We start from the raw sequence: 14,292 nt of genomic DNA, 5'->3' as shown, positions 1-14,292 counted from the left end.
TTATGATAACAGTATTTTTTTAAACATAAAAAAACTTACAATGCACTGTTCCAAATTATTATGCAAATAATATTTTTCTCATTTACCTTAATAATTTATGTAAATAACAGTCAGCGTAATTCTCATGTTATCAACTATTAAGAGTACAATTCAAATTTATTATAAATTATTCTGCACAGTAAGTTTCAAAACACTTTATAGGTTGTAAAGCAAGCATATCAAACTCGCGGCCCGCGGCCCGCGGCCCGCATGCAGCCCACAAGGACCATCCTTGCGGCCCGGTGAGCCGCGAGTGCATGCTCAGTGTTATAGCAGAGTAGGTACTTGCTTTCCCCATATTGCAGGTGCCTACTCTGCTTACATTTACCCGGCTGGGGGAGAGAGCCGCGAGGGAGCTCAGTCTTCCTGCTCCTCACTGCTCCCTCGCCCGCGACGACTGAAGTGAAGCCAGGCGCCGGAATATTACGTCATATTCCGGCGCCCGGCTTCACTAAACCGCGTGAGGAAGCAGTGAGGAGCAGGAAGGATCCCAGGGAGATGCCCCACATCGGCTCCATAAGGTAAGGAGCAATAATGAAAAGTATGTGTGTGAGTGTGTCTGTCAGTGTGTGTGTCTGTCTGTCAGTCAGTCAGTGAGTATGTGTGTGTTTGTGTCACAGTGTGTTTCTGTCAGTGAGTATGTGTGTGTGTCTGTCAGTGAGTATGTGTGTCTGTCAGCAACTATGTGTGTGTGTCTGTATGTGTCTGTCTGTCAGTGAGTGTGTGTGTCAGTGTGACTGTATATGTGTGTGTGGCTGTCAGTGAGTGTGTGTGTTTGTCTGTCAGTGAGTGTGTGTGTCTGTATGTGTGTGTCTGTCTGTCAGTGAGTATGTGTGTGTGTTTCTGTCAGTGTGTGTGTGTGTGTGTGTCTGTCAGTGTGTGTCTGTCTGTCAGTGTGTCTGTCTGTCTGTCAGTGTGTGTGTGTGTCTGTCAGTGTGTCTGTCTGTCAGTGTGTGTGTCTGTGTGTGTGTGTGTCTGTCAGTGTGTTTGTGTGTGTTTTAACATAGGATCCCTTATTTGATAGCAGCTTCACAGGTCTTGCAGCCATTGAACTTGTGAGTTTTTGGACAGGTTCTGCTTGGATTTGTTTGCAAGATGTCAGAATAGCCTCCCAGAGCTGCTGTTTGGATGTAAACTGCCTCCCACCCTCATAGATCTTTTGCTTGAAGATGCTCCAAAGGATCTCAATAGGATTGAGGTCAGGGGAGGATTGAGGCCACACCATGACCTTCTCTCCTTTTATCCCCATAGCAGCCATTGATGCAGAGGTATTCTTTGCAGCATGAGATGGTGCATTGTCATGCATGATTTTTTTACGGAAAGCATAGTTCTTCCTTCTGTACCAGGGAAGAAAGTGGTCAGTCGGAAACTCCACATACTTTGCAGAGGTCATTTTTACACCTTCGAGGACCCTAAAGGGGCTGACCAGCTCTCTTCCCATGATTCCGGCCCAAAACATGACTCCATCACCGCCTTGCTTACGTCGCAGCCTTGTTGGAACAGGGTGGCCGTCCACCAACTATCCACTACTCCATCCATCTGGACCATCCAGGGTTGCACGACACTCATCAGTGAACAGGACTGTTTGAAAATTAGTCTTAATGTATTTTTCTGCCCAATGCAGCCGTTTCTGCTTGTGAGCATTGGTTAGTGGTGGCCAAATAGAAGGTTTATGCACAGTTACAAGATTCTGGAGGACTCTACACCTTGATGTCCGTGGGACTCCAGAGGCACCAGCAGCTTCAAATATCTGTTTGCTGCTATGTAATGGTGTTTTAGCAGCTGCTCTCTTGATCCGATGCATGGATCTGGCAGAAATCTTCCTCAATGTGCCTTTATCTGCACGAACCCGTCTGTGCTCTGAATCAGCCACAAATCTCTTAATAGTGCTATGATCACGCTTAAGTTTCCGTGACATATCTAATGTTTTCATACCTCGTCCAAGGCATTAAACTATTTCACTCTTTTCGGCAGCAGAGAGATCCTTTTTCTGCCCCATATTGCATGAAAATGGTGCTCTGCTTAATAATGTGGAACACCCTCCTTTAGTGGTTTATCCTTAAATTGGGCTCACCTGGCAATCTAATTATCACAGGTGTCAGAGATTGTTTTCAATGATCAAAAGAGCCCTGAGACACAATGCCATCCATACGTTAAACTGAAAAACAAAATATTTAATCTTTGTGACACTTAACTAGAATTTGCATAATAATTTGGAACAGGGTGTATATGGAACGCAATTTAATATGAATAAAATCTAAAAAATGTGTGAGAAATTAAGACATTATGCTATCTTCCAATGTCTGTGTGGCATTTTAACTGTAAATGTCATACTATTGCTAGCTTTTACTGTAATAAAATACACATATTTGTATTCAGGATGTCTCACGAGTACAACAGTACTATGCAAGTTTTATAAGGTTTTTGAACGTTACAGGGCCAAAAAGAGATTATCCATTTCAGTGTTTACACATTGAAATTTGCCAGATTGGTTTTCTGGGCCTATGAAAATTAACCCCATCATGGTATACCATTTGCAAAAGTAGACAACCCAGGTCATTCAAAATGAGGTATATCCAGGTTTTTGTTTCCATAGCCACTTAGTCCATGGCTTGGCAAACTTGCTTGGAAATTAGGAGCCAGATAAAAAAGTTAAACGACAAAAATAAAATTCTTAAAGGGACACAATAGTCACCTGAACAACTTCAGCTTAATGAGGTTGTTCAGATGAGAACTATAGCTCCCTGCAGCCTTTCTCATGTAAACACTGTATTTTCTGAGCAGCGATCCTTTAAGGAGACATTGTAATCACCAGAACCACTAGAGCTTAATGTACTGGTTCTAGTGTCTATTGCCTGTATCTACAGGCATTTCAATGTAAGCACTGCCTTTTCATAGAAAATGCAGTATTTACATTGCTGACAAATAACACCTCTAGTGACTGTCACATAGACATCCACATGCTTTTTAGTCCATTAGACATGCTTCTAAGTCTATTGTTGCACAGAATGTTCCACATAGAGATGCATGTTCCACATAGAGATGCATTTATTCAATGTATCTCTATGACGAGATGCTGATTGATGCAGCATGGTGTTTTGCTGCGCATGTGTAATAACCTCTCATTGCTTTCCTATGGGAAAGCATTGGCTTGCCTGAGATCATAAAGAATGTAGGTGGAGACAGGCACAGGGGAAAAAAGGTGAGTAAAAACCAGTCACCTAAAGAGACGCACTCATTAGCAGGCATACACCCTCACAGACAGACACACATATTGACAGACAGACATACACATACAGACACACACTCACACATACTCACAGAAAGACACATACATACACACACATTCAGTAAAAGACATAAACACATATACTGACAGACGCACACAAATCCTCTCACATACTCACAAATCATTATTAATTATTATTTTAGGTTTGGGGTCCGTGTGGCTTCCGAATTCGTCAAGCTATTCTTGCTCTGCACTCATGCATGCTGTTTAGTGATGCTAAAGTGTCATCAAATGCCAGGACCTAGCGTCACAGCAGGGAGAGTGAGGGAGCAGAATAAGAAGAGGCGGAAGATTTCAGCTCCCCTGTACTCCGTCTCCACTGTCCCTCAGTCGGCTGCTTCCACTGTCCCTTGCTCTCGCCAGATCCCCCATAGGCCTCAATGCTGTATACTCGCACATGCGCAGCAGAAGACCAGTTGGAAAAAGATGGCAGAACCCGCAAGGGACAGGTTCAAGTAAGGGTTCAAGGACAGGTTCAGCCCCCCAGCCACCGGACCCCCAAAGGTGATGTCACCAAATTCTGCAAAGTCCCAAGATGGTGAAATTGCCGCTTTAATGAAAGCCTGAAACAAGTTCCTTCAATGCAAATGTAGCCATGATGGGACACTATGCAAAAAGTACATGTAAAAATATTACGGCAGTTTTTCTAAGCCCATTATCATTTCATTATCACTTCAACTCTTGGAAGATATAATGGAACACATGATGTCTGATTTACTTACAGTTAAGAAGTTGTTTTACAACTGTGGTTGACAACTGAGCTCAGAAATAACCTACCGTATATACTCGAGAATAAGCCGACCCGAATATAAGCCGAGGCCCCTAATTTTACCCCCAAAAACTGGGAAAACTTGACTCGAGTATAAGACTAGGGTGGGATATGCAGCAGCTACTGGTAAATTTCTAAATAAAATTAGATCCTAAAAAAATGATATTAATTGAATATTTATTTACAGTGTGTGTATATAATGAATGCAGTGTGTGTATATAAGTGCAGTGTGTGTGTATGAGTGCAGTGTGTGTGTATGAGTGCAGTGTGTGGGTATGAGTGCAGTGTGTGTGTATGAGTGCAGTGTGTGTGTATGAATGCAGTGTGTGTGTATGAGTGCAGTGCGTGTGTATGTGTTGCAGAGCCTTGGTGGGGGGTGGGCATTTTTATTTATTTTTTTTATTATTATTATTTTAATAATTTTTTTGGTTAAATTACTTTTTATTTTTTTATTATTTATTTTTATTATTATTATTATTTATATTTTTATTAATTTTTTCATCCCCCCTCCCTGCTTGATACATGGCAGGGAGGGGGGCTCTCACTCCCTGGTGGTCCAGTGGATGGGCACTGTGTAGGAGGGGGCTGGCAGAGCTCTTACTTACCTCTCCTGCAGCTCCTGTCAGCTCCCTTCTCCTCCACGCCGGTCCGTGCAGCTTCCAGGTAAATACCACAATGAATTGTTTGCTGTTAGTTGTATTGCCTAATCCAGTGTAATAGAAATCCTCTCTGATATTGGGATGACTCTATTGTTTGCAAACTACATTTTAATGTTAAAGGAACACTTCAAGTATCATAACAACTACAGAGGCTGAAAGTGTCAGTTGATCGGGAGAGCTAACGGAAGTTCATGTAAAAATATTTTTTTTAAAATAGGAATTTTCATCTCTTAGGAGTATGGATATACTGTGCAGCATTATTTAAAGTGTTCATATGATGGATGCGAAGGAAGACATTACATTGACAATCAAACAAATGGTACAGCAGGATACCTTACATAATATTTTCAGGAAGATTTATGGTTTGGGTGAGTTACAATTAGGGGGCTATGGGTTTGTGTTAGGGGATACCTTAATGGCAAGTATCCCCAACCTTACATTCCCAGTACCCCTGAACACTCCCAAACCCAGTGCCATAATGCAAGCCCATCCACAAACTTCCCTATCCCTAATATGGTGTACCTAGGGTGTGGCACATGCTGAAAGGGGGCGCTACTGAACAGTGGCTTGGCAAGCAGTTTGTTTTATTCTTTTTTTTCCTTGGCAGCATGTAAGCTGCAGGGCTACCTTGGTTGCGGCATGGGATCAGAGCTGGCAGTGTGAGGTTTACACCTCTGACAGGTGCAGTAATGGCTCCCTTGCGGTCCAGCACTCTCTTGTGAGTAAGAGCGCAGCCGTTGGATGTTCCCAGCGGGCACTCTAACTCACTGAGTGCCAAACGGCAATGGAGCAATTAGTGAAGTCTGCATCAGCCTGTGATGAAAACCTCAGGCTCCAATGCTGAGCCATCAGGGACTAAGGACCAGCGCTTGACTATAAGACAGAGTTAACCCCTGCTTGACCAACAGAGTGTATGACCTACGCCCTGGACCGTCAGGAACTATAGCCACCCTTCATTGAAAAATCCAAGCAGGGTGTATAGATCCGCCGCCACCAGCTGCCACAATGTAGTGCGGCTTCCTGGCTGCCCCAGCAACTCTAAGCCATCAATGTTGTATTGACTTCACAGGGAGAGCTAATACACTGTATGGCTCTGCTCACAATGGGGTACTGGATTATTATTACATTATCAGCCTTCACATTTAAACTAAAATAGCTGAATTGGGCAGCTGTGTTTCCAACTTGGCTATTTTTGTCTTAAGTTTTATTCAATTCACAGGGTTTATTCACTAAATTGAGAATTCAAAGTGATTTATTTTTATAGTGAGTGGTCGATCAAGGTACAGTTAATGTGGGCTGCCCACCACCATAAAGTGAGCAACTTGAAATAGATAAACGATATAAACAAGTGGTGTGAGCGCTCTTATTATAAACACATAATATATATATATATATACACATGAATAGAGTAGTAAATATAACTTTCATGTATAAAAAGATAGACTAGTAAGTGTAGGGGGCGGAGCCTGACCAGGGAGCTGCACAGACGTGCTTACTCTGAGCTCCGGATTCTGCTCACGGTTAACGGCAAAATTCAACGGTACATTCCGCAATTACTGCACCCTGGTTCACCCTACCTTGTTACACTGGGGCAGAGGTACCGGGAGATACCTTCCGAGACACTATAACCGCCATACCGCTGAACCGGAGGACTGAGGCCTACACATCACTGGGCTGGCGAGAGACGGCCGCTCTCCCAGCACGACTAATCATGATGCACCCGCAGTATCGGACCTCTTCCCCCCCCCCAGGACCGGTGGGGGTTATCCCGGTCCATATTAGCAGCTATCATCGACCCACAAATGCTGCAAATGGGGACAATACTCCACAGCATGCTTCGAACCAGCAAACAGTGCTCCACAAAATGGCGCCCACAAACTTCAACGCTGAGCCTGCTCTCCGTCAGCCCCTCCACGAACGTCTGGATGCCCTGCTGCAAAGCTTTTGGGAAAAACTGGAGCAGCGGACGGCACAACGACCGCCTCACCGACAAGAGGTAGGGGAAAGGCGGGAGGCCGTGAGACAAAGCGGGCGTTCCCCGGGCAAACCCGCCATACGCCTACAGGCGGAGTGCCCTTCTAGGCAGGGGCCCAACAGGAGATTTCCTCCTAAACGCCGACCACACCGCAGGAGGGTCGCCCGCCGCCGGCGGCGGAGAACCACCAGGGCCCTCCAAAGCGCCCACAACGGGAAAGACCCGGCCCCGAGAGGTACCCGAGTCTGTGGACACAAGGTGTGGGCCCAACTTCAAGCCTGGAGCTGGGGTGAAGCTCCGCGCCGTACTCCAACCACCTCCGTGCTTACCCACCTGACACCTCCGCTGATGAACTACCGATTACTCCCTTGCTCACCACCTGCCATGAGACCGACAGGGATCGGCTGAATGAATCCTAGATCCTGATCATAAAAGGCCAGACCACAAGCTGACGGACACTCACGACCTGGCGCAATATTACCTTGGCAATATACTTACGAGATATGCATAACCTTATGTTTTGTTTTACTACTCACTGCACCTAAGTTTTACCTGTTGTTTTTATATTCTGTGGAGGCGTTAGCTGAGCCAGATATCACTTTTTCAAGTAGCATGTTACCAATATAAATCTCAGACCTATATCGGGTACTTTCAACTACAGTTGTGATAAGGCCGCAGACTGGGGGTGCATTAGTTTTATCTCTCCATAGTACTACCCACCCTGAGCGGTGGATATGTTTATATTCTTGACCCACACAGTCACACAGTTAATTTTACCAGCACACACTGTAACGTTACCATGCACGCTACGCGTCCACTTACTGTTCCATTAGCCTCTTGGCGCATGTCAGGGCACACTATGTGACCCACGTATGTTTACTAGAGCAGAACAGGGTTATGCCTCCTGAGTTAATATATACTGTATGCCAAACTAAGATGGCGACCCTCATAAAACTTTAATATTATCGTTTGCTACGTTAGTCTAATGTCTTTACCTACTTCTAGTTTAATCTACCGACAATCCACATGTGTTTATGTCCCCTATGCTAATGTAAATTGGAGTAAATCCAGCCTGAATCGTGCTATGTTTATTGACTGCATGTCTAGAAATTATACTGTATTTTGCTATTCCTTTGACTTTCTAACACGTCATGCAGTGCTCTTGAATACATTATGTTGTTCCCAATCGACAAGTTCATAATTTAAAAATAAAAAAAACGAAGCATTGTTATTCAGAAATGTACTAGTATAACGCTGATAATGTCTACACCCTCTAATGTAATCAAACTATACGTTTCCCTCTTCTCTTCTGTACCCCATCACAAATGCTTCAATAAAAGAAAGATTGAAAAATCCAAGCAGGATGGGCTACACAGAGCACAACCACAGGCATTACAGGCAGCCACCACACTCATCACATACACCAATCACACACCACACCACACAAATACACATCACAAACTGCTTGTATTTCGAGCTGATTTTATGGTAAAGTTATGTAAAAGATGGGTGTCAGATGTTTGGACAGCGATGGGTGCAATTTCAGTGCTTGCCATATACACTTTTTTCAGTAGATGCGCCTCTGCCCCAACCTCACCTTCTTGGTAACTTTTCCAGTGCTCTGTCTTTATTTATTTTTGATGTTATGAAGCTGCAGTGATATGATTTTTTTCCAAATCACTGGGGGCATTCAAAATGTGTCTTTTTGACCACAGTAGCTTAAAATGTGTATGGGTATAAACATGCCATAAACTACCATAGTTTCCATTTCTACATTTTGTTACTCTATATATAGCCATGGTGTGGTAGCTTTTACCGCACATAGAAATATTATAGCTACCGTAATAGTTCTAGTGACTGTTTTTATAACAATGCAACCTTTGTGTAATTTCCAGTGTGATCTGAAAATGATTTTTTCCTACGTAATGATTTCCATCTCGTATACACCCTAATGAATAAAGATACTCCCAACATTAGATACATTTTAATGACAACATTAATTATTTCTTGCAGGAAAGTCTTCACCCAGATATCACTTGCACACTGACTCATACCCACCTCTTTAGGTTTTTGATTAGCAATTAAATAGGAAATTGCCATTATATTAATATATAACAGAGGTGTGCCTCTAATCTTGTCCAAGGGACTAAAGTTGTGGCCCAACCTGTCATGGCAATCTACTTGTTCTGATCAAAAATATTTTAATTAAAAAGATTGGGGCATTGACAGGGCTATTTGCTAAACTCTGGATTTTCACAAAATAATTCTGAAAGGAAAACATGGAGGCAAAAAAAGCTGATGTAGAAAAATGTGATTTATTAGAAGATGAGGACAAATAGGCTTGGGTATTATGCATAGTTATTCCACCTCAAGAGGATTAATAAATACTTATTTTGGAGAGGAATATCTCATCTAATGTTTATTGAAATAATAAAATGTAGTATGCCTTAAAGAAGACTAATTGGGGAACCTTAGTCCAGTGGATTGGACCTCTTAAGTTATAGGTTAATGGAGAACTGGAGATGCACACCTAACCCATCCTCTATTATGCTCCCCAACAGTCATGATTTCAGCAGGACAGTCCCAACTTTTTTCTATAGTGTCCAGCTTTTCTTGTAGCTCAAATGCGGAACAGTGCTCCCTGCAAGTCCTACACTCAGTGGGCTGGCCTGTTTGATAGGTAGGCAGTCTGGTGTCCATTCAAGCCAGGGTGAACTGTCAGTAATTTATGTGGACATGACCCCTTTCCAGGTGGGTCTGCCCACTTTGGGTGGAGCCATTGGCACACTGCATCCATTTACCCCTCCCACCAGCGTCTAGAGCCAATGTTATGGATTATGGGTTATTGGCTTTCGTCCACTGTGCCATGACATGTTGGTGTGCTTCAGTCCACCTTAAACTGTACCACAAGGAAGATGACAGCGTTACTGTTATAGGTTGAATGTAGTGCTTAAAAGTAGTTTTTAAGTGCCTGCATTAATTTGTCCATTAATTAATACAAATAAGTCAGTAAGTATTCACATCCCTCTACTAAGGCTTCATGTATGATCCTGAAAAGTGGTACAACAGCCTGGCCTGCATATATCCCTACCTGACCAACAGGTATGCTCCTCTTTCTCCCTGAGGGTTTCCAATGTGCAGTGTTGTGCTCAAGTGCTGTTGTGGGGGCAGAAAAGCCCTATAATTTTGTGAAGTGTGAGTGTGTTAAAGGAACACTCCATACACCTAAACCACATCAACTTTATTGTCTCTGTTATATTTGTGACAGTTTGTAAAAGTGCCAATTTCTATAGAAATTCTATAGAATTCTACAGAAATTGGCATTGTAACGAACCCCTTGTATTTCGTATGATACGTTCGTTCGCACACTCCTGAGAGGTTTTAGTAATTATAGCACGTTCACATAGTACGCTAGTTCGTACTCTCCCGAAATCCCAATAGATCATGGTTAAATTCAAGCACTTCTTTGTTCGAATAGCCAAACATCAGTCGAGACTTGATGAAGGGTACAACAAGAATGATTATATTATACACTTTTATACACAGACCCCCAACATGGGGTCTCCAGCAAAAGTATAGTAAAACACACCCAGGAGTCTCTGTGTCTAGGAGATAATTGAGTGTACTTTTCTTAAACTAATTATCTCCCAGGCACTAGAGGCACCAGAAAATAAAACATAAAATACCCCAAAATACATATAACACATATAAGACCCCCACAAGTCTTATATCCCCGGATAGCCTGGATCTGAGCGCCCAACATATCCAAATAGCGCTCAGATGTTACTAATATAGCCGAATCGCCACCTGGGTAAAGTTTTGCCTAACTGTACATGTGGCGTCTGCCCAAAATAGTTCCAAAGAAAATGTGGTAGTAGTTGGTCACTTTCAGGAGTTCAAAATCAAACAAAAAGGTGAACGGTTCCTCTGGCTCATAGGTAGCGATTGTTCACCTGGTTTGTGCGAACAATCCTACCGAACAGTTCTCTCCAGGCTTGTCATTAAATGAAGCAGGTGTTCGTACGAAATGATTGGTGTTCGCGGGGTCGAGTGTCCGACTTAGAGTTCCAGACACTCAGCAACCAAGTACCGCTGCCTGCTTTCGGGAGACAACACAGAGAGAGCACTTAAGTTTGTGGTTTTCTTTGAAGTTAAATGAGCCAGGGAGGTGGTCGGCATTCAGTAGATCAATCTACCGAATGCAGGGAAAATAACTGGGACAAAGAAATATAGAGTTTTGTCACAGGTATCTTCTTACTTGGTGCAGAAACACCCATTTGCAGGCCTGGTCCATGGTGGCTTTGAACCAAGGCCGACAGTGAAGATCAAAGGATCGCCACGGACAGCCCCTGTTGGGCCAGAACTTCTCAAGAAGAGAATCCACGACTGTCCAGATGCTAAAGAGAAGAAAGAAGAACTTGTCTACCATCACAGCCTCTATCCCTCATATTATTGCCCCTATCATCCTTATCACAGACTGTATCCCCCCCACCACAGCCATTATCCACCCAGCACAGCCCCTCTACAGTTTTTGTCCCTCAGTACTGCCCCATCACAGCCCCTGTCCCCACACAGTGGGTCCCTTTTATAGATTTCATTTGATGACTGGAAAGGTAGTATAATACAAGTGTACATTAAACTGGACATCTGTCCAACATGTGTTAATTGTGCATATATCCATTACTAGTGCATATACAGATTTGGTAGGGAAGGCATTAAAGGTTTACGGATACTGTTCTCGTTGATTGAATTTCCCTTGATCTACAGCAAAGTTGTCTGCAGCTAACCATCCTGGGGAACCAAAAAGGCTCCTCATGGTAATGTTTCATTTGGACACTCCATCTGATTTATACAAAAAGTATAGATTACTTGAATAAAAATTACATATGAAAAACGTTCAATTTAAAAACAAATGTGAACTATTTGAATACTTTACTTAATTAGCTATTTGTAAAATCTGCACTGCAATGTATGAGCATGTTGTCTTCATTTTCTAGATCTGTGGTTGTACTTCGCCAAAGAAAACATATGTATGTAGTTATGCTCTGAACACTGCAAACATGCGTGTAGCAATGTATTCTCCACACCACAGAGCAATAGCAAGTGCATGCTACAAATTCTTTCATTAAACACAGGTTTTCTGTCCTGGTGAAATTGTCACTCCAAGGAATACATGTCAATATATTGTATATTTTGTATTGTTGATTATTCATTCCTTGGATAGAAATTATTTGAAATGAATAACACTTTAGTCTAAATCTAATAACCAGTTTGTTACGTACAGTGGTTAGACTAAAGTACTACGTACAAGTTAAGTGGCTGGTGGAAGACACAACCAGCAATTTGTGATATGGTTGGCTGCTTAGCCCACGTAAGATGACTGCAGGATGATTGAATACATTCCACAGTGCAGCCATATGAGTTTGAAACAGTCTATTATGACAAGAATGTACCTTATATGAAAAGAGTCTTTTCGGATCTTAAAGGATACTTGAAAAATGTGATCGCTAAAACCCTACCACTAATACATAATGTGTCTCAGGATGGTTGTTGCAGTTAGGGGCAAAATGAGTTTTCGGGAACTAAAGTGTTATTGCATGATGCATGGAAAATGCCGAAACACTGTTAACTCATACTTAGTGGTGGGAATTCTGATATGAAAGTGGGTTATTTCAACCAAATATTTATGATCAAATAAGTGGGGATTCACAAGGGAGTCCTGAGAGAGGTATAATCATATAAGCACATCACATTCTTTAGATCTTATAGATTGCCTTTATATGGATATTAGTCTGGAGCCAAGGAGCGTTCTGTTAAAAACTATGGGGGAAAAACACACACAAAACAAATACGATTTTTATATATATATATAGTCAATACAATGTTAAACAAATGATCCACTCTTGGACAGCTGCTTCATTGTTAATGCAAATCATCAGCATGAGGTTGGTTACTGGCTTGCTATTGAGACTTGGCAGTACTTGCGAAGCAAAAAATAAAAAAGGTATAGTGGGAAAAATTTGTGATTGAAAACCCCTTCCACCTGAAGTCTGTGGATAGTCAATACAATGTTAAACAAATATCTGCGCATCAGTCAAGCCATAAGACTTGCTTTTCCCACAGAAATCCTAAATTTGCTGTGATGTTAGTACTGCAAAGGATTCTGGGTGGGCATATGCAAATGAGTTCAACAAAGAATCACATTTTTGCCTCATTACATTTTAAACATGAATCCCTTTGAGTCTGTATTTGCTGTATAGTCTGTAATAAGATAATCGAATTAGAACTACGGGCCAAGCTAATAGTTACTGCACCACTGCTGCTGTCATTGTTTCAACAACCCCATTCACAATATTGAAAAGGAAGCTATGGATGTAAGTTTGCAATCACATGTGTACAATGACTCTAGATCAGCATTTGGTGTTCCGCGCGTGAGAACAAAATTGGGGTTCCGTGGCAATTTGCCCGTTGGGTGGCCCAAGCATTTAGGGTCACCCAATGGGTATAGATAAACTGGGGTCTGGTCAGGCGCCGCGGTCATCTAAGACCACGACCGGACCCCTGTTGTATGGGATGCTGGAAGGAAGTGACAGTACTTCCTCCCAGACAGAACTCGCCGGCTGGAGGGAGCAGCGGGGAGTAAGCAGCTGGCACACCATCCTCAGCCAACAGCCTGCAGTACTGAAGGAAGAAAAAAGGTATATAATATACCTGTGTGTGTGTGTGTGTGTGTACCTGTGTCAGTGGGTGTATCTGCCAATGTGTGGGAATCTATGTGTGTATGTGCCAGTTTGTGTATCTGTGTGACCCTGTGTGTGTATATCTGTGTGTATCTGTGTCTGTGTTTGTTTGTCTGTGTATGTGCTTGTGTGTATCTGTGTTGCAGTGTATCTGTCAGTGTGTGTGTGTATGTGACAGTGTTTGTATTTATGAGTATGTGTATATGTGTGTCAGGGTGAGTGTGTTTGTATCTGTGTGTCAGATACATACACACACACATACACACTGACACACAGATACACACACACCGGCCCATACAAACACATATACACACAGATATAAGCAACTTGACACACAGATACACACCTTGACACACAGATACACACACACATATACACACTGTGTGTGTATCAGTGTGTCACTGTGTGTATCAGTGTACTAGTGTGTATCTGTCAGTGTGTGTATTTGTTGGTGTGTGCTAGTGTGTATCTGTTTGTCAAGTTGTGTATGTCTGTGTGCATCTGTGTTTGTATGTGCCGGATTGTGTCCATGTGTGTGTTTCTATATTTGATCTATTGACTACCTGTAGAAATTAGTGTGTGTGTATATATAGTAAAAAAACACTAAACTTGCCAAAAAAGAAGACATTATGCTCTGTAGGTTTATGCAACGGCACAAAATTATTTTTGTATTTTTCTTTGCGGGGGAGTTTACAATGTTGACACACTATGTCAAAGGGTTCCACAGGAAAAAAATATTGGGAACCCCTGCTCTAGGCCATACCTAAGTTTCCTCTTGTGACATCTGTGAATGCCAGCTTGGGGACGATTCTGCAATTATA

At 42.4% G+C, this 14,292-nt stretch overlaps 1 protein-coding gene across 1 annotated transcript in view; it reads left to right on the top strand.

The window, feature by feature from the left end:
• PALM2AKAP2 (PALM2 and AKAP2 fusion) overlaps positions 1-14,292 on the top strand; it is a 399,409-nt gene that overhangs the window by 166,242 nt on the left and 218,875 nt on the right. The gene's annotated exons all lie outside the window — the stretch shown is intronic.

Source organism: Pelobates fuscus, chromosome 5, assembly GCF_036172605.1.
Source record: "Pelobates fuscus isolate aPelFus1 chromosome 5, aPelFus1.pri, whole genome shotgun sequence".
NCBI lineage: Eukaryota > Metazoa > Chordata > Amphibia > Anura > Pelobatidae > Pelobates > Pelobates fuscus.
Note: the sequence above shows the minus strand (reverse complement) of the source record. Positions and strands in the feature narration are given on the sequence as shown.